At 37.2% G+C, this 20,228-nt stretch overlaps 1 protein-coding gene across 4 annotated transcripts in view; it reads right to left on the bottom strand.

The window, feature by feature from the left end:
* Positions 1-20,228, bottom strand: part of LOC139151160 (glutamate receptor ionotropic, NMDA 2A-like) — a 182,297-nt gene that overhangs the window by 110,502 nt on the left and 51,567 nt on the right. Inside the window, exon 1 of one of the 4 annotated variants that reach the window (XM_070723752.1) lies at positions 14,865-15,270. The exons of 2 other annotated variants lie outside the window; for them this stretch is intronic. The gene's annotated coding sequence lies outside the window, so the exon portion shown is untranslated. Of the gene's footprint in view, positions 1-14,686; positions 15,271-20,228 lie in introns of those variants that run through there. One more of the 4 variants, XM_070723750.1, reaches the window with a different exon arrangement.

The raw sequence follows: 20,228 nt of genomic DNA, 5'->3' as shown, positions 1-20,228 counted from the left end.
CATGTAACTGTCTTTGTGAGTGTGCTTTTTCACACATTTTCGAAAAGGAAATAAACCATTATTATTATTACTTGAAATTTGACGTTGAGATAAAGGAATACCATATCACTGAGAAGAAAATTATATATATATATATATATATATATATATATATATATTATATATATATATATATATATATATATATATATAAAGATTAATAGATTTCATTACTTTGTACTTGAAGTAATCTGTTTATTTATCTATTTATAACGCTCTGCTTTTTGCATTGAGCACTGTAATTCCCTCGAGGACATCTGTATACTTCGATATATATATATATAATATATATATATATATATATATATATATATATATATATATATATATATATATATATATATATATATATATATATATATATATATATATATATATATATATATATATATATATATATATATATATACAAAAACTTGTTTGTATCTTCTCAGAGGGCTAAAGTGCTTATATGTAAGCACCTGAAGCAAATTTCACACAATAAAATCTACCTATCTGACGATCGCGTGTATGCGTGAAACTCGAGTAATAGGTACCAAACATACTTGATGTGTTCTCATATTTTTTATATATATATATATATATATATATATATATATATATATATATATATATATATATATATATAAGGGCTATGCCACGTAGTGTCTCTACCATTATTATTCATACATTCCTGCCAATTTAAGTCCAGAACCTTCATCTATGCATTCGTGTCAATTGTGCTCCGAATTTCGTTTGATTTATCGAGTCTGTATCACGTTTTTATGTCAGGCAATCTTTTTTCGCCCGGGTAAATTACACGGAAAGAATCGCTAATCCGTGTAGAGAATAAATCGTGACCAGCAAAATCAATCATTAAGACACAGGCAGACAATTTTGCCTGGTAAATATTTATATAGAATGGTATTTTTATTGTCATTGATATTTCATGAGCGTTTCGAGTCAATCTAACCATCCTCGAAGAGATTCAATAAGAGTTTAAGCATTATGAATTGAGTTTCTTGTCAACGGCTATGTGTGAGCGTATTTTTTAGTGATGGTATTTGAACGAAGGCCCCTTAACCATTCATTTTACGTAATACTAGTGTTATGATTTCTGTTTCGTTTTGTTTTGCTCTTTTTAAAAATGCAATTTCTCAAAATAATGTCGAAATGGTCTTTACACTCATCTAAGTATGTTGTGGCTATTGCCATTATACAAAGGCAGGCAGGTGATGTCTCCGACCGATTTTAGTTTTGCCTGCATTTTAGGGGTAAGTAACTTAAAAGATGTACTTTTGAGTCCTTTTAGTGTTTTTCACAAGGACAGTTCTGCTTCCTGAAGGACATTTTTGGCCCAGAAAGCATTTCTCACGTCAATAGCTCCGATATCGATAAGATTATTTAGTGTTCTTCCTGTTTCGTCTAAAGCATTCACAGTTACCAAATACAGTATGTTATTATATACATTATCTCTACATGAAATGTGTGACGGATCCACCAGATGTTTCTTCGTACCTTTTCAACCTTTGGCAATTTCTATCATGCATGACTTGTCATTCTGAGCGAGAAAGGGTATCCTGGTGCAGGTGTTCCTCGAAATTCTGTTGTAGGTTCTCTTTTATTTTTAATATCGTCAGTGATTTTCTGTCATATCGTTCTTCTCGACATATGTAATGCAGATTACCCAACGCTACTTGCAAGGGGTAAATATTTTGCAGATGTGAAGAATGCTTGAGGAAAAAACATGATAATATCACAAATCTAGGTATTTGTCGTGTAAAGACTATCTTAGGGCGTGAGACGGTTGGTTTATAAGGTCCCTAATCAAGGTTTTAATAGTTCTGAAATATTAACATAATTGAATATTGATGAACCTTTCAATGCAATATTTTTTTTGTAACAGACCGGGAAAAATCTACTGGCCATACAAGAGCTACTTGGTGAACTCAACCTTGGCGCGCGGAAAGAAAATCCTATGGCAGTGCCACATTAATTAATTAAATAATGTAAACTGATATATTGAATCTGTATCCTTTCTGTTACATCTCAGGTTGATAGTAAAAGATACTTAATATCGATCATGATGAAACGCCATCATGAAACAATGATTTGGATCGGTTGTGCAGGATTCAAAATTGAAGCATTGGTTAGTTCATTGTAAGATAGTCTCGTATTTCCTTTCATCATGGGGGATACATATTTCATTGGGTTATCCGATTATTGTTTGGGTAATATGACTCAACACAGAATCGAATTTTTCTTTAACTTTGCAAAGTAGAAATTTAAGCATACTATTTGATCTGCCTTATGAATTTCCTTCTGCCGATATCCATAACATCATGATTGTCTTTTAGACCACGACCGTTTCACTTGATAACATTAATACGATGTGTAATTGTTCGTGAGTGTTTCTTGTTCATTGACCAAAAGTATCTTTTGTGATTTACATGTATTCAATCTTAACAGACACGCTATAAGTCCTACACAGAATGCTCGACCTCTCTTTCTAATTGCTATGTTCCCAAATGTAATTTGAATATATCAGAAAACGTTATTTCGATATCGTGCGATAAAAGTATGGATTTTTTTGTCTTTTTACATTAAATTTAACATTTCTTCTCTAATCAAAATGTTTTTATGTGCAAATAATATGACGGCAATAACGATAATTACCCATTTGAGTAAATCAGTCGCTCGTTGGAGGCGGAAAATACAATAAATAAATATATCAATCTATAAATCGATCAATCACTTAATCGAATGATATATAGTGATCAGAATAGATAAAAAGTAGAATCATGTTAATATATATATATATATATATATATATATATATATATATATATATATACACCATTTCATTTATGTATTTGCAAATTGGTTTATGTATGCATATATTTATTTATATATTTAATATAGACATATTTAAATGTTTATATTCTACTAAATATATGTGTAAACATATGTTTACATATTGATTGCATACATTTCATATATAAAAGACATTTGTTATACATATAAATAATAATGTAATTTTAGATACACCTTCATAATTAAATTTACGCATTGTTGATGTAATTATTTTTACATTTTTTGATGTAATTGATGTAATTATTTTCAAATGTTTGTTTATGTATATTATAATTTATATTTTAAATATTGGCATATTTATGTGATATATGTATATATATACATATATATATATATATATATATATGTATATATATATATATATTCATTGGAATGTTCTAACATATATTGTAATAAATTGATCTATGGGTTTATATAGAATTATATAACTAAATATACACTTACATAATTTCATTTATTCTCTCTCTCTCTCTCTCTCTCTCTCTCTCTCTCTCTCTCTCTCTCTATATATATATATATATATATATATATATATATATATATATATATATATAACGAGAGAGAGAGAGAGAGAGAGAGAGAGAGAGAGAGAGAGAGAGAGAGAGAGAGAGAGTTATTTTTGTAAATATCACTCAGTAATATAAGCATACAGATGCATCATTGAAAATTCTATTATTTGGGTTTTTCGCATTCAAACGACCTTCAAACGATGAAAAAAAAGAAAGTACTTTTAATATTATTTAACGAGTGCTCGGAATACAGCCTAAAATAGGTTCTAAAGTTATTGTGATCTTATTCAAATGTACAATTTTTAAACTTTCGCAAATTTTACGCTGAATTACGTGTTTTAATGTTGGTTCTCATCAAGAATTCTATCGTCATATAGCTTTTTTCTTCCAACATCCTCACGAAATCTTTTTTTCGGAGACGAACATTCCATGCCGCAGGCAAAACATTTGGCACTCTTGTGGCATTAATTCCTCTTAACTTTTGCTCATGGCGTAAACCAAAGCACAAGGACGAGGAATACCGTATGACGCTTGGGTTCAAAGGCCGAAGTGAAATACCAGGTCGAAATGATAAAGCAGATTTTCAGATATGCGATGAACTATTAGTAGTATTAGTAGGATATTTTTATTTAAGTGTCCTGTGTGGACTTATTTTATACAGCAATACATGTAGGTTTACACTGAGTAATGTTGCCACATCCAGCCCCTTGGGCTTATAAAACACTTCAACAGAGTTCGTAATGAAAAATAAATAAATATATAAAGACATCGATAACGTGAGAAAGTCTCCATATTTTACTCATACAAGGTTTCTTTGTTTTGTTGTAAGCTTCACATATATAATTTGCCGGTAAAACTGGGGGTTTCGAAGTTCAATCTTCTCAAAAGGTTGCAGGATGTGAAAGTTGGATAAATTTTGCAGATTTTCTCAAAAGATCTTTCTCTAACATCACTATATAGATTACAGTACAAAAGAAAGTGTTTTTCGTCTTCAATATGCGTACCTTTACAAAAATCACAAGTTCTGTCGTCAACATCTATAATATACCTAAAGTTATTATATACCTGAAGGCCTTTCCACATTAAGGGTGGCTGCGCTTTTGTGACATTATCACATGACACCGTTCGAAAGAACTGTCTTCATTTCCAACTGGTTACATTATTTAGGTGCACTAACAACTTGAACGCAGATTTGAGTGCAGTATTGCTTTTTAAAACCTTGTCTTTGGTGTAAGTATCCCCACCCTTGGTCTCGGAACCCTAAAAATTAGCCAATCTTATTTTCTTTGGGGTGAGATATGTATGATCTTTTATCGCTAATAACAACAAATACCCCTATATGTCTCGATAATTACTGTACCTGATTAATAATTTGCTCAAGAAGAGATGATGAATATTTCATTTAGTTTCAATCAGCAATGCTATCAGGAACAATATCGGATTAAGGTCTATTTCACGTCAACGAAGAGTATACTAGATTTTCAGAAACAGTCTGGTAGTTTTCAACAAGGATAATGTAATAAGGCGTCGCAAAAGTTAAGAAAAAGAATACTGCTATAACATAGCATTTCAGGGTTTCCCCATCATTGAAAGTAATCTATAATGAATATATTATTCTGTACGACCCTTAAACCTATGGGCTTTACTCTTTTCAGACAGAGATTTTTCTGATAGCATAAATATTATTTTCGTCAAGCGTAGCGGGGCAGGTGCTGCTTATGTGGTAGTGGCCGTTCTTGATTGCGCGGCGTCAGAGAAACCACGCGTGGTTTTGAAAAAAATGACCCGGTCTCGCGGGATTTATGGTGACTGAACTTGAGAATAAACGTTTAGGGTCGGCGGATATGAACCCGGGCGGGTCGGGTTACCGGAAACAAACATTTTTCTTCAGCCTCGACTGGAAAATTTTGATCGAAAAAGGCCAGGGGATATTTTGTGTATAATCTCTCCATTTGAGACTCTGATAGCTATAACTCTTTATCAGAACTTAATCTAATAAAATAAATTATAATTCAATGAAGGAACATGAAACCCCGAGGTTACTTGATAAAACTCAGACCTATAACACGAGAAAGGGCAGTGTAATATTGTAGAGTAAAATATGTTTAGAGGCCAGCTTGTATGATGAAGAGATCATACCGTAGCCTCGACAAAAATAGTTCGATCATATCTTGAACCTAATCAGTGAAATCTCGTTAGCAGCGCATGTCTGCTACCGTGATTCCGTGAGAACTATGTCGTTTCATAATTTATAAGGAATTTCTATTTTCTTTCGCAGTGTATTAATTTTTTTTATTTTCTGACAGATGATAAATTTTATCAGGACGTCATTTATTTTGTTAGCAAGACAAAAACGATTTCCCTACCCTGCGCGACATGTCTTTGATTGTGCGATCACGCGATGATAATTATGTGAAGAAGGAAAGTGTTTCGCTGGCTCGTTTTGAGTGCGGCTGTGCCTGTCGAGAGAAAAGCTTCATCTAGATTTATATTCCAAATGTAAAATGGGTGCCTGGAAGCACGATGTTTAATTCCGATCACACGCGCGGAAACGACCTGTTTTCATTGCTACGGGGGACATGGATGAGCACAATGCTGTTCAACTAAGTTAAGCGAGAGATTGTCACCCGCACGCATTTTTTGAAAAGGAGCGAGTGAGACTGAAGACAATAATAATGTGGCAGTGGTATACTGAATGAACTTGAAAGGTTTCCCTGAGTTACGTAGCTTTGTTTTCGCTTCATCGAGTAGAGTTGTTATTACATTAAGAGCAGGAATCAATTTTCAATTATTTTGCGATATAATATTGCAAAACGAGTTATTTTGTGCCGGGTTTTACTGTCCATACACCATGTTGCCGCACACATCAGAGGAAACCTTGATGAGAGGTCGCCTCAACGCAGCCACACAATCTTTTACGCTCTGACGAATGCGTCACCCAATTTTCTGTTTCAAATTTCTTGAGTAAATTGATGTTTGTAAATTGATGGACTTGTAGCACCGGCTTCCATGCTCACGTCAAAGCTCTTTGTTGATACTGCGCAGTAGGGCAAGCGTAAACGTTCAGAGTAAATCGCCATGTGATTTTTAGGCAGACGCAATGAATCACAGGAAAAATTTTAGAGAGAAATTTAGACGTCCAGGCGTACATAAGTATGAATGAGCATGTGTCCTTATCGTCCAACTCGGCATCTTTCAGGGCTGCCAGTTCATACATTTGCTCGGCAGCTGTACATATCGAGAAGACTTGAAAATATGGGATCGATCATATGTTTTTCTGTCACTTGCATAGACACACAGTCTGGGCCAGCAGATTTGAGGGAAAGCTTACAAAGCAAAAAAAGCTTACAATCCGTCGGTACAATAAAATGATATACGCAACCCACATCTTTCAACGCGAGGGAGGGCGACGCCCGGTTTACATAACGTTGAATGTAAAAAGCACATATAACTGGATAAATACCCCAGTATTACAGTACTAGGTCCACCGTAGCGCCCTCAGCGATTTTAACCCCGTGCCTAATGATTTCACTTGCTAATCTACGTTATCTCTGTGTATCGACTTATTTTGCATTGAATGCAAATATGTCGATCCCGGGAGCGGACTGTTTAAAGTTAAAAATCGTCATTAGCAAGGAATCGCCCCTGGTCATGGTTGAACTGTTGTGACCCCTTTATGGTTTTTTTGATTCGTCATGAAATATTTGGACCTGTAGGGAAATATCAATCGCGGATAAACACGTCGGGTGACCGTGTAACCTCATCGCGAGCATTAGCATTTTGACCAGCTTCTTGTTGCAAAAAAACTGCAGGCCAGTAAAGAATGGTGTATTACCTCGACTTATTCTGTGAATTTGAATGTCAACAATGGCAGGATAATGAAAAATTGCCAACGAGCGTCCATTTTTTAAAAGAAGAAGCCAAGGTAAAACTTAAGATGTTAAGCAAAATGATTTATGATGGGTAGTCCTGAATCAAATATTTTTGATTTTCTGTTTCAGATCGCTACAGCTTCACAGAAAGTCGAACCCCGAGTCGAATAACACTAACTGTTTGGTTTAGCCTGAATCAATTCGAGCTAACGGTATCGAGCCTGAGGGAAAGTACCCCTCCAAAAAAATCCCATAATTTCCCAATAACGAGCGAACACACGCACGATCCAACACGCTGTTTTAAACAATAACCGGGCTAGGTAACTGAGCGGCTCGCCGCCGGCATCTGTCAATCAATGCATGAAGCCCAATAAGTGGACCTGTCTCTCTGAGTATGAATCACTTTTCCGTTGACTTTCCCCGAAAGGTTGAATATATTTGTTGATGCTTACGGCAGTTTGCAATACACGTGCTGGTGCGATTGTGTTTGTGTTCCGTAAGAAGAAAGATCTGTATTGTCTTTAAAGAAAACAAACCGCAAGTTTCACACTCTGGAAGAGTTTAGAAGGTAAAGTTTCAATGTTTCATCGTCATAGAACGTCATAAGCACAACAAAAGAACAACGCTGCTGATATGCGCTGAGGGACGAGACTGCGATACAATAGAACAACATATAGATAGTTTCTTACTATCTGATACGAGAGGATAACCAAACCGCTCGATCAGCGACTATTAATAAACGCCCATTAGCAATCCAATTATGTTCCCTTTTAACAAGATATGGCCGTCATCATCATACGATCACTGGGAAGTTTTTCCTCTAGGCGCTAGGCCTCGTCAAAGTATTTGCGATTTGAATAACTTGCATGGCGACCTACTTTCACATGTATGTAAGAGTGGAATTCGTGTCACAATAAATGTCACAGTGTAATGGAGAATTACGGAGCTGTTACCGTTGTCACACATTATGTATAACAAAAGAAGTAAAATTTCGGGAAGACCAGCCCACCCGCGGAAGCTTCACCCCTGGGCTTCGGTGCCTTTGAATCACAGACGAAAATCGTTGTTATCTGCCATAGTACCACACACTGAGTCATTACAGAACAGACTACCTGAGGATATAATATTGCTGCAAGATTCAGGTGTGCTGGTTACGGCCCAGTGCAAAAAGCTATCTTGAACGCCCACAGGTAATCAGCTACACGCACCACTGTAAAGACTATTTAGCGATTGTATAAATCTATGAATAAATTCGACGCGCAAATCAAAGCCACATTCTTCAAAGATATGCATGGGTTCTGTATAATTTAATAACAACTTTTGTACTTGAGTTTTGCTACTGTAACTGTCTTGCGTAACGATATCTCTTATTAAAGGCGTAATTTCCCTCATTTAATGTCGGGTAATATATTTATATTTAGATGATGTGGTCAGTGTTTTTTACCTGTTTAAGTTTAATGTATATTTTTCGGATTGATTGGATCCCAGGTACTAGACTGATGGATGGTTGTCTTGGTGGACCGGATTGATAGATGTATCGATGGATGGATGAGTTAGCGGGTGTGTGGATGGATGGGTTAAATGATACACATATATGAGTGGATGAATGGATGGTTTGCTGGGTGTCGGCATACATTCTGTAGGTGGGTAGGTATGGGTTTATGTATCAGAATATGTAACTGCACGTGTTTGAGTGTGACTGTGTAATCACATCTGGCAAAATAAATGAACATATTATTTTCAATTTAATTTCGTAGGTGCTACTATGATTAGCTAGACTGATTTGAAACGAGCGTTATCTTTACATAAGAACTTTACTGAATCTACCTATTAAAGCGTGCTTTATCCCGCGAATCACGCTTGCATCATGATGATGTCATGTTGTGGATTGAATGAGCATGGTTGCATATCTGTCGATGTTTCGAATAAAGAAATATATCCTGCCGATTGATGCACCGAAATAATAGCAAGGAACACGCACATATTTCCATGTTGATGGAGATTCAAGCATCTTCAAGTTCTCGCCAGGATGGTGTGTCATCGTGATGCGATCAAAAGCGTTGTCGTAATCGTTGAAAGTAATTTGAAGACACTGTGTTATATTCTCAGGCTCATCAGACTTTCAGCTAAAGCTCAAACTCTGTTACCGGTCTTAGTTTACGCTGTTTTATTACAGTTACATTATTTCTAGTTATTTCTAGTACTACGGGTCATGTCGCAACTCGCCGTTTACACGACTGGGACGTTATAAAATTTAATTGAAATTGCCGTACATTTTACAACAGTTATCGGTGACTTATGGCTGGGCCAAGACTGGTAGCCGCCGTAAAAATACCCATCACAGCAGAGGTCACATTCACTGTTTGCCAATAAATTATTGTGGAGGTTTACGTGTTTGAGAACTTTTTACCGTGCGTGTGATTTGATGCCGTTATTCCGATCTGTAACGGGTGCGAGTGAACAATAATCGATATACAACATACCTAGGGCTTGCTTTGGGGTATTGTTTTTTTTTCAATTTAAGACAACTGTCACTGTCGGAAAATCCAGAAGTCACCGATAACTCCGGTATCAAGTAAATTTTAGGCTATTTTAGGGAAATTTTAAATCTTCCACCCAAATTGTGATAATTTATCTAGTACATTTACAAAATACTGAAATGCTTGTGCAGAGTCGACGATTTTTGAACCGAATTCCTATATGTACTAAAATCGAGTCATACGAATTCCACATTGTATTAAAATCGAGTCACAATGATACGAAAGTAATATTCAGCTCATAAAATGACAATAATTTCATCATATTTGTTTAAAAAACAAGAATAGTTTCTTTTTCTACCCTCTGAAATACTTTGTTCATATTTGCTCTGCAAACACAACACATGCGTACAATATGCGATTGTTATCAAATGCAATGTACTAGTCTGGACTTAATTCATCACATACAAACACGCCGTGTCGACAAGTCGAATTCTAGACATTTTTACACGATTTCAGGAGTAGAAGGAGAACTTTAGAGAGAACACAAATGAAGCAAACTACATTAGCAAGTACATATAATCGAGTTTTAAAATTTGTGACAAGCACAACTGTACAGTGAGGTTTTACGCACAGACTTTGAGCAGCGAAGAAAATAAGCTGTGGATGGTTTTGTTCAGTGGCCTGCAGAGTGGTACGACGTCTGCACGTGTTCGGCGTGTCCTAATGGTAAATCAACGTTAGTACATGATTCATCAGTTTGACATTTTAGCTAGAGTCTGGCCCTTCTCGTTGAAGTAACACAGCCCCTCGCATTCACAAATCGTCCTACTTCTCTCGATAGTCACCCAACACCAAGCGGAATTCTTACTTTTTGCCCTCAAATGTCAGCCTTTGATGTGCCGCAAGATAGCTAACCGCCTCCCTCCATATAGGAAGTGTAGATTCGCGCGTCATTCGAGCTGGCAAGCGAAGCGAGAAAATAAATTCACCTTGAATGTCATTGAACTCGGTGGCCTTATGCCTCAGTTCAGGAAAAAATGAGAATACAATAGGCCCGATTTATAAAATAGAGAAAAAAAATTCAGAAAAAATATCAGTATTAGCCGCAGCCGATGTGAATAGGACACAAGTCCCGCAGAAATGTTTACACATCAGTTACAAGCTACATACATTAATCCAACTGAAAGAGCAGTCTTTCTGTCACTGGTACGAATAACCCGAGGGGATATTGCCCCATTCGCAGCATACGTTTCCGACAGTTTTAAAGACGCACAATGTCTTTGTTGGACCGAATCTGCATTGTTCCGAGTGGAAATAAACATTTTTATGTTCCGTGGCTATTGACTGGCACTATGAAGATGCGGGGCTGTAACTAGGTATTTAAGAGCATTCCTGGTGTATGACATGAAAATTGCGTATCTCTTTGGTTATTTTACCGGTATGTGGTTCGGTTGTACAAATGCTAGAAAGTACCTCTTAATTTATAAGCTTCTGGATACTTTCATTTGTTTTCGATTTTACTCACTCGACCTAGCGTATGCCTTCGACCGCCTGTAACCTTACGTAGCATTTCTTACTATTATATTTGCGCGTAATCCAAGCGTTAACTAGTACATCTTGAGCCTATTATGGATTTGTCTTTCCGGTTTCATAATTTAAATCAGATTTACCATAATGTTACAAATATTCAACCAAAGTTCAAAATATCATTCTTATCTTTAAATTTAATCTTGAAAGAAACTGTTTCATTATCCTATTAAAAATATCAACGAACGTTTGCCAATACCAAGTGAATGTACTTTAATTATGTCAGCATAGACCAGCCATTCAAGGATTCAACTAAATTATGAGAGGCTTTAAGGGAACAACTGTGCGTTGTTTTCGTTTTTTGTTCGTATAGTTTGCGTTCTTCGAACATTTTTGCTTGTGTTGCCCTTGTTGTCGTCTTGCACCTACATGATCTGCAATTCTTAAGGTCGACTACACCATCGGCTCATACACCCTGTACAACATTTGCAATCGACATTGATTGTGTTTTCTGCTGATTACTTATAATTCAGGACCTTGTGACTTTCGCTTCACAATGTTTTAGTATCGTTCAGTAATCAATCTAGGCGGATCGCTTTTCCATTGTTTGCTTAGTGAAGCTCAGATTACTAAACAAAAAAAAAACCCAGCTAGTTATATCCATAGCGTGAGTTGTCCTAGAACACACTGATCAAGTGGTTAGCAAACGTGTGTGAGACAGCTACACTACGCCTTGAAGATGGAGAACAAGTTCAAAGAACTAGCATAAACATCTGTTTAAATGACTCAGTTTTTTTTTAAATAAGAGGCGCAAGGAAGAAAATTTGTTGCAAATGAAATGTTTTATCAACGGTAATATCTTCCACCAACGACCGGATCAGAATCAGTTGTAAGAAGTAACAAAGCAAAATCAGGGGATCCAGTGACAGATTATTATGAAATTGCAATATAATATGATGTGTCACAGCTTGTCAGTTTTCATAGCGCGCCAATGCAGTGCACTTCGTAATCAATTACGTCACGTGTGTAGTACGCGACAAAGTAGTTGAAAACTTGCCAATCTTAGTTGGACTCGTCGACATGGAGAAATGCACTTTGCTAAAGGTTATCCGACTATGCTGAGTGGTCAGAACTACATGGTCGGGTAATCCGTTTGTCGGCCATGAGCACATTTCCTAACGTTTGTGTACGAATCAATTAGTAAAAGCTCACCCGTCGGATTGCTCGGCAGTCAAGCACTAATCGTCTCTCTCAACGCTGACAGTCTGTGAGAACATCAAATCAAACGAGGAGAGATGAGCTAGACCAGCATCCGCGATGAGAAGACGTTAGCTTTCAGCCGTGATTGAGTTGAAAGATCGACGAATACCACCACTTAGCAAAATGTGATATTCTAACGACAAAGACGACTGATTTTCACGAATGGTGCCGTAGTATTGCTTTTTTTCAATTCCAGAAAAAAGGACTTCCATTTCCATCAGAGTACAACAGGATGTGGATTTTCATAGCAGCATAATGCAGACTTAATCTAAAGTGTCGCGACCAGGCACACGCACAAAGAACAGGCTCTGTCTACTGGAGCCTGTGTAAGTTAATCCCTCACATTTGAAACCGTCGTTTCCTGTATTTTCTATCGTCACACAGATCTAAAAATATCGCACCCGAAATCCTCTTTTTTCTTGAGGAAAGTCCGCATGTCTTGGCACTGTCCCGCTATGCATGCAGGGATGATGACGAGAGAGAAATCGTGTGTCTTATCATACGTGTTCTCAACTATTGAAAAAGGTTGCTGCGCTGGAAAAAAATCAGGATTTGGATCTGATTACTTGAAGCGGAAGCACAGGAATGCTAATTCACGTGGGATTATAGTATTACGCTCTGAACTGTAGAATGCCACGATTGCTCAAAAACCCATCATGATGACGCGAATGCCATATACTCGGGATGCAGAAAAATTGAGGCAATATCCACCGCTGATTCTTAATAGGCGTATTAAAACTTGTGTAAGAAGACTTCGCTCGTCAATGGACGATCCCAGATTATGAAGTCATCGAGAATGGGAGGATATGAATTGCGCATATTTTTTACTTGATGAGTCTAAGGCAACAAACCGTAGCTGAAATGTGCAATAAAACTGAGGCGTGACCAGTTCTCCAGGAGCCGGCATTACCGCGATCGAGAGTTTCAGCACTATCGGCAAAATCTGATTATTTCTGTCGTAGATGATTTATGCGACCTCCAATCACTTCATGATCAATGTCATTGCTTAATTAATTTACCTATCAAAGTCAAATTTGACTGGCACTTGACATTCACTGTACTATGTTTCTGACTTCCGTCCATTAATATTAGTAAACATCGCTACCCGTTTTGTTCGCTGATGACATAACCATGTTCTGTCACTTCCGGATATCAGCTGATTGTAAGCTACCCAATTTTACCTAAGCCGCAACACGTGACAAAGAAAATGCCGATGTTTGTGGACTTCCGGAGGAATGATGCCCAGTTTTAATGAGCGCATTTATCGCTGACGCACGAGCCGCAAGGGATTTTCGCTTTTCATAGTGGAATGATGAAATAACAAAAAAATTGTTCTTAGCCCGCATATATATATATATATATATATATATATATATATATATATATATATATATATATATATATATATATATATATATATATATATATATATATATATATATATATATATATATATATATATATATATATATATATATATATATATATATATATATTCTGATACCTTCCATATTATTTGCTCGTTCATATTGTTCGTGAGACGAATCGAAAATGTTTGTAATTTGACATTACATTGAATGATGTACACAATAGTGTGAGCGTTGATTTAATGATATAGTTTGCGTAGTATTCAAGCTAAGAATTTAGAGGCCAAAATATTCAACTAAAGCCTTGACTCAAGTGACCAGCTTGTAGATTGATCGGCACGCCTTAAAGATTATATCAGAGATTATGACACGTTTGAGACCACGAACTTGAAGGACGTAAAATTAAGCAACCGAAGGAGACTCTCGATGCAATGCTCAAATGTTTTTGATCCCCATGTGTCGAGCTGAACTTCAAGAACGACAAATATGTCTGAAGCCGTTCTGTGTACTGTCTTTTCAATCTGGGAATGACAGTTTACAAACAAAGAATTATTTGAAAATAGTGGTATAGTAGGTACGGTTAACGTTATGCTGAACAGTCAGGTCTTTTCAAGTGAACAGATATTTTTTTTCTGATCATGGCGCCCTACAGTGCTATTATAATGATTGGTAAACTATTGGGTATCGCACAGACGTTTCAAATGGAGTCAAATAAACGTCGGAGGTGTCTTCAAACTTGCGGGGGCATTCGGTTGAAAAAGTGCGAAAACATTGCTTACCATATATAAGTGACTTATCAGAACATCATGCGTGGAAGCTGTAAGGCTGTCGAGGTGTCCGTCGAGCAGGCTCAGACCTCATTCGTGCAGACACACACGTCTTTTCGCTGATGCCTGGAACCAAGAAGTGTCCGCCTCACGTTTTCTTTTTGCGATAGAAAATATCGAGGAGACTCACCTGTGACTGAATTTACATTTTACAGTTGTCACCTCTCGATAAGATCACAATTTCGGCGACGATACTTGACTATGCCAGGGCACGGAGCGGAGTGCAGTGATGAACGACAATTTGTGTTGCGCAGACACCATGCGCACTCTGAGAGGACGCCTGAGAGTAATATTCGAAGACGCGCGCATAAAGATAATACCGTCGCACGCTCTCACTGCCATCTGTCTGTTGGTGAGGAAGGGCCTTTTCCAGTCGTGTCAGCTTGATAGCATGAAAGTATCAACACGTGAAGACAACTGTGATATAACATGTGAACCCTAGCCCGCAGGCACTTGCTCATGACCGTAATATTGATGATGCCCCAGCCCGCGTGGACGAGTTAAATGTACTCAGGTATTCATACAAATCACGCTTTGCGTTCAATTGGCGCGACATGAGGCGACATGCCGAGGCTGCTTCGGAGCTGCGCATGTCATAATTGTGTATTGATGCAAAGCAAATTACGACAAAGATGAAGAGATAACGTGAAAAATGAGCTACTGCAGTTGTTTGCCTCATAAACATAAACGCCGGAGAGGAAACCTGTTCCAGTATAGCCGGCATCGGTTTGCGAATCATTTTAATATTGTTGTATCAGCACATAAAAATATTTCCCTGGTGGTTTGTGCATGGTGTCACTTCAAAATGCTATCAATTCTTTGTACAGTCCATGAACGCATACATGTATTCATTGCAGTAATTGTTAATGCTTTTTACAGTACTATAGCAGTCAACTTGAAGGGGAACGAGATTTCAACCGCACGATGAATGTTTTCGAAAGTGGACCCAATGTTTAGAAAGTGAACGTACTTTCAGCGGGGAAGAAATGCATACACAAATATACGGAATGTAAATATGTCATCTGTCTAGCGTAGAACCATCGTTCAAATTTGCAGTGGTATACACAAATGCCTGTGTCCGTCAAAGGGTCTATGGCAGCTGCCTATGGAGCTTGTCAATACAACTGAAAGCTGGAAACTTAACTTGCCCGCCTTGCTTCAATATAATAGTAGACTGCCAACATTTGATGCACAGTTCTTTCGCTTTGCGCCCAAATGACGATAATTTTATTATCATAGCACGCACCGATCAATTATTAATTAACAATCAGCCTTTGAACCGAATCGGTGCCTCCGACTTACATTAATACGGTTAGAGTGCGTAAGATCCGTTGCTATGGCATCAGGATTGACCCTGCTTTGATGAAAATAGTGAGCCCTAGTTTTCAGCTGATAAGATTGCATTGATAAACGGCATGGTAGAACGTATGCGATACTTCCCTGGCATTTTTACTAACTCTCAGTAATTACTCGTTATTGCAGAAAGAATGCTAATCACGAAAAGATTCAACTCACCACCACAGAAAAAAATATGACTACCAATTTCTCAGCATTTGGGTAGAAAGCTAGTTCCACTCGCCAACGGTTAAAAAGTATTTCCCTCACCAATTTAACCCGTCCTTTCTCGCCTTCAATCTAAATTCGATCCAAATTTAAAGTGCTCAAGTTTTCTAAATGTTGCTTTTTTCAAAGCAGTTGTATTATACAACTTTAATGAATTGGGGACTCGACAGAGTAGTCCCATGTGTCTTGTCGGTGCTCTGCCATGAGTATATAACACACAGCTTGATACTATCAGACGGTTGAGAGAAGAAATTTAGCAATTCCTTGAAAGATATATGAAATTATTCAAAAAAGCACGTCTCCCGATTTCTCAAAAGTTATTTCAAGCTGCTAGAAAATTTGCTAGATAGGTGTCTCTTATGCTCTCTTTAAACGTTTGGATTACAGAAACCATAGCGCTTTTAGAGCGCGCATCACAAATTGTCGTCTGCTTTACAATTCAAATGTTCGAACCTTCATGACTATCATGGCATCCAAACAGCAAAACTGCTTAGCTTCAGGTCGTAATTTATTTGGGCCAAGATCAATCGTTATCGTGACAAAATAGTGGCAATGGCAATATGTAATACTAAACGACTTCTGACAATGTTTTCATCACAGTGACAGTTGTTTGTGTAAGGTAAAATTGTTTATTTTGGCGTTGCCCGATGAAAACTTCCACCCAACCAGGTTACAACTCGCTTCGTGAGTGAAACTGCTATAATAACACCCGACTTCATAAACATGGCAATAAATATATGTACATGTAGTATACAGTCACATGTTTTGATAAACGTATCGTCAAATTGTTTAAAGGGCTATAATAATTTCTTTATTTCGCCGCTTCTTTCACTTCACATCGTGATGACGGAATAGGGGTAGCCAATGAAACTGTTCCTGTATAAAAGGCATCCACAGGAGGTTAATTATATTATTCTGTCAGTTGGTGGGGAAGAGGGCATCACTTAAATGTCAGAGGAGGGGGAAACTTTCAGAGTTTAAGTTTTATTTTAAGTGGGAAGGCCGAAATCATGTCCTGATGAGAGGGAGAGGGGGGCTTCGCTATGAGAAGAAAGTTATGTGATGGAAGGGAAGTTGCGAACAGCTTTTATACTCCCCTCCAAATTTCATTTAGCCCACAAGTCTTCTAATTGCTATCTTTACACTTAAAAATACCGAAAACACTTTTGGTTAGAATTTCTTCAAATATGCTGGTTAGGTGCCCCTGAATTTCGAGAAGTCCCTAGTTTTGTTTCGACGAACGTGTGTAGTTTGACAGGCCTGCGAAATGTTTGAGTTAGCGATACGATAGAGATGGAAATACACTGGGAATAGATCGCAAGGCAAAGTAGCAAAATCCTCGCCATATTGCCAGGTCTTCCGCGGTGTTAAGAATTTCCCTTGTGATATGTCACTAGCGCTGAAGCCCAGCTGGCGTTTTATGATCCTCACTGAAAAAAATCGTCATTTTCTTTTGTCATACGTACGATATTATCCAAATTTAATGACATAAGCTCCCAAAATCAAGAAAAGAGCAGCCAATTATTGGTGCGTTTCCTCAGTTTTGCCGAGGCCTGCGTTCTTATGAAATATGCCATGTTGTTTTTATCGACCGCCAGTAGCAATTCAGCGCCGCTACATATTCCTTTAATTACAGTCCTACATTTTAATTTTGAACACGTACACTGCATATAGAATTCTCCCATAATCGCTGTATCGCTCACCGTGGTATTAAAAAATCGTGTCAGATTTGCGACAAGATTGCCATTATTAAAACCGCATAGTCATGCAAAAATGTATATAAATACATGATCCCCGCTCGCTATTATTTGCCATGAACACTATCGCCCGAGGACCATTATCTTCGCGTTCAGCAGTTTCTCATTGGTGGGGAAGGAAAACAACGCACGACAGAAAAAGACCGCCTTCATATCAATTCAAGATATGAAAGCGTTCTCAAAATGAATTGGCTGACGTCTGACAACGCAAGAGCGCCAAGACATGCGGCTAGTAAGCAAGACATGACATATATTGTTTTAAAAATCTCAAATTAATGAAATATTTCCGGAACATCCAATTAACTGGCGTAATCTCAAATCAATGTGGGCAACGCAAAAAGCGCATTTTTATTTAACATAGCAGAGCGACAGTTTCCGTGAACCTCGAGCTTTCAGCGAACGTCAAATTTCTGCCTCAGTGTAGGCATGTTATTAGCTTATAGTCTTCCATCGGGACACCCACCTTATAGGACTTGCCACAAACGTTTTCCTTGCGGATCCGGCACCTTCGAGAGCTCACGTTTCCTGTTCTTAAGTCTCCCTCCGACAATGCAGACCTAAAACACAAGGTTGGGATTAAGGGCCTCCATTATTCCTAATGTGGGCTATAGTCCAGCGACGAAGACATTTACCGATCAAGCAGTGATTGAGTACACCGCATGACATTTATCGTTCCGGCGGACGGAATGCGTTCGATCAAAGTCCAGAAGAAGACAATATATTGAGTTGGTACCCAGTGTACAGACTGCTCTGCTAGACTTCTGTCATAAGCTTAGTGAAGTTAGATAACTAAGGTAACTTAGCTATGAACCATTAACGCTGATGTACCTTTTCAAGAATGTTCAAAAACGTGTATAACGTACATGTGCATATTTTCAAACGTGAAAAGTTGGTTTGGTCAAGCTGACATAAATGTTAATCGCACCGAGCATACACAAGATATATATCTGTTATGCCGACCGACATATACATAGAACAGCGCTGCATTCGGGAAGGGAGAGAGTCAGGCAGGCATGCGCGGTCAGAAACAGAATTCACGTGTCGTCAGATTTCCAGCAGTAGCGAAAACATTATTCTGGACAAAGGTACTTCATTAGAATATTGCAAACTATCGGTTTAATTATAAGATGTTCGATACTCGGAGAATAGTGGCAAGAAGGCATATGGCACGCCTTACGACTCGACATGGATTATGTTTTGAAACCAATGACGATCAAACGTGCCTCTCAATATTTCTGGCATCATATATTATTTGTTATACGTATTTTCAATTATAAAATATATATAAATTTGAACAGACGTATGTATGTATGTATGTATGTATGTATGTATGTATGTATGTATGTATGTATGTATGTATGTATGTATGTATGTATGTATGTATGTATGTATGTATGTATGTATGTATGTATGTATGTATGTATGTATGTATGTATGTATGTATGTATGTATGTATGTATGTATGTATGTATGTATGTATGTATGTATGTATGTGTATCTATGTATCTATGTATCTATGTATGTATCTATGTATCTATGTATGTATGTGTATCTATGTATCTATGTATCTATGTATGTATGTATGTATGTATGTATGTATGTATGTATGTATGTATGTATGTATGTATCTATCTATCTATCTATCTATCTATCTATCTATCCATCTATCTATCTATCTTATTGTCTACGTACATATTATGTGCATTGACGGCTTACGCTTTTGTACACGTGAGGTTTACGTTTTAAGGTTGGCAATGAATACATTTCGTTCCTTTACGAGTGTTCATAATACTTAAATAATACTCAATAATGTTAACTAAACGTGGATTTGATTTTATACTGCAAATTCAATTTTCTACATTATGCCTTAGCCGTCATATTAGCGTCAGAAATTACCGTTTCAGAGCATGCGCGTAGATGTGTCACACTATGACTTACAAGTTTTCTCAGGCTAGAAATGAATTATAGAAATATCGGTAAATTGAATTATTTTTTAAGGGCAATTAATCTCAACGAAATCGTTTCTTCGAAATTATCTACGTAGAAGATACAAAATGCCATCCAGCCATGAGGTGAAGTAGGTCGAAATTGTTTGCAAGTTATCGAAATTGCATTACCCAATAGTAATTATTACATAATGTCATGAGTAATGATTGAGCAGTAGCGTTAAGTAA

The sequence above is a fragment of the Ptychodera flava genome, chromosome 15, assembly GCF_041260155.1.
Source record: "Ptychodera flava strain L36383 chromosome 15, AS_Pfla_20210202, whole genome shotgun sequence".
Taxonomy (NCBI): Eukaryota; Metazoa; Hemichordata; class Enteropneusta; family Ptychoderidae; genus Ptychodera; species Ptychodera flava.
This window is presented reverse-complemented; position numbering and strand designations above follow the sequence as displayed.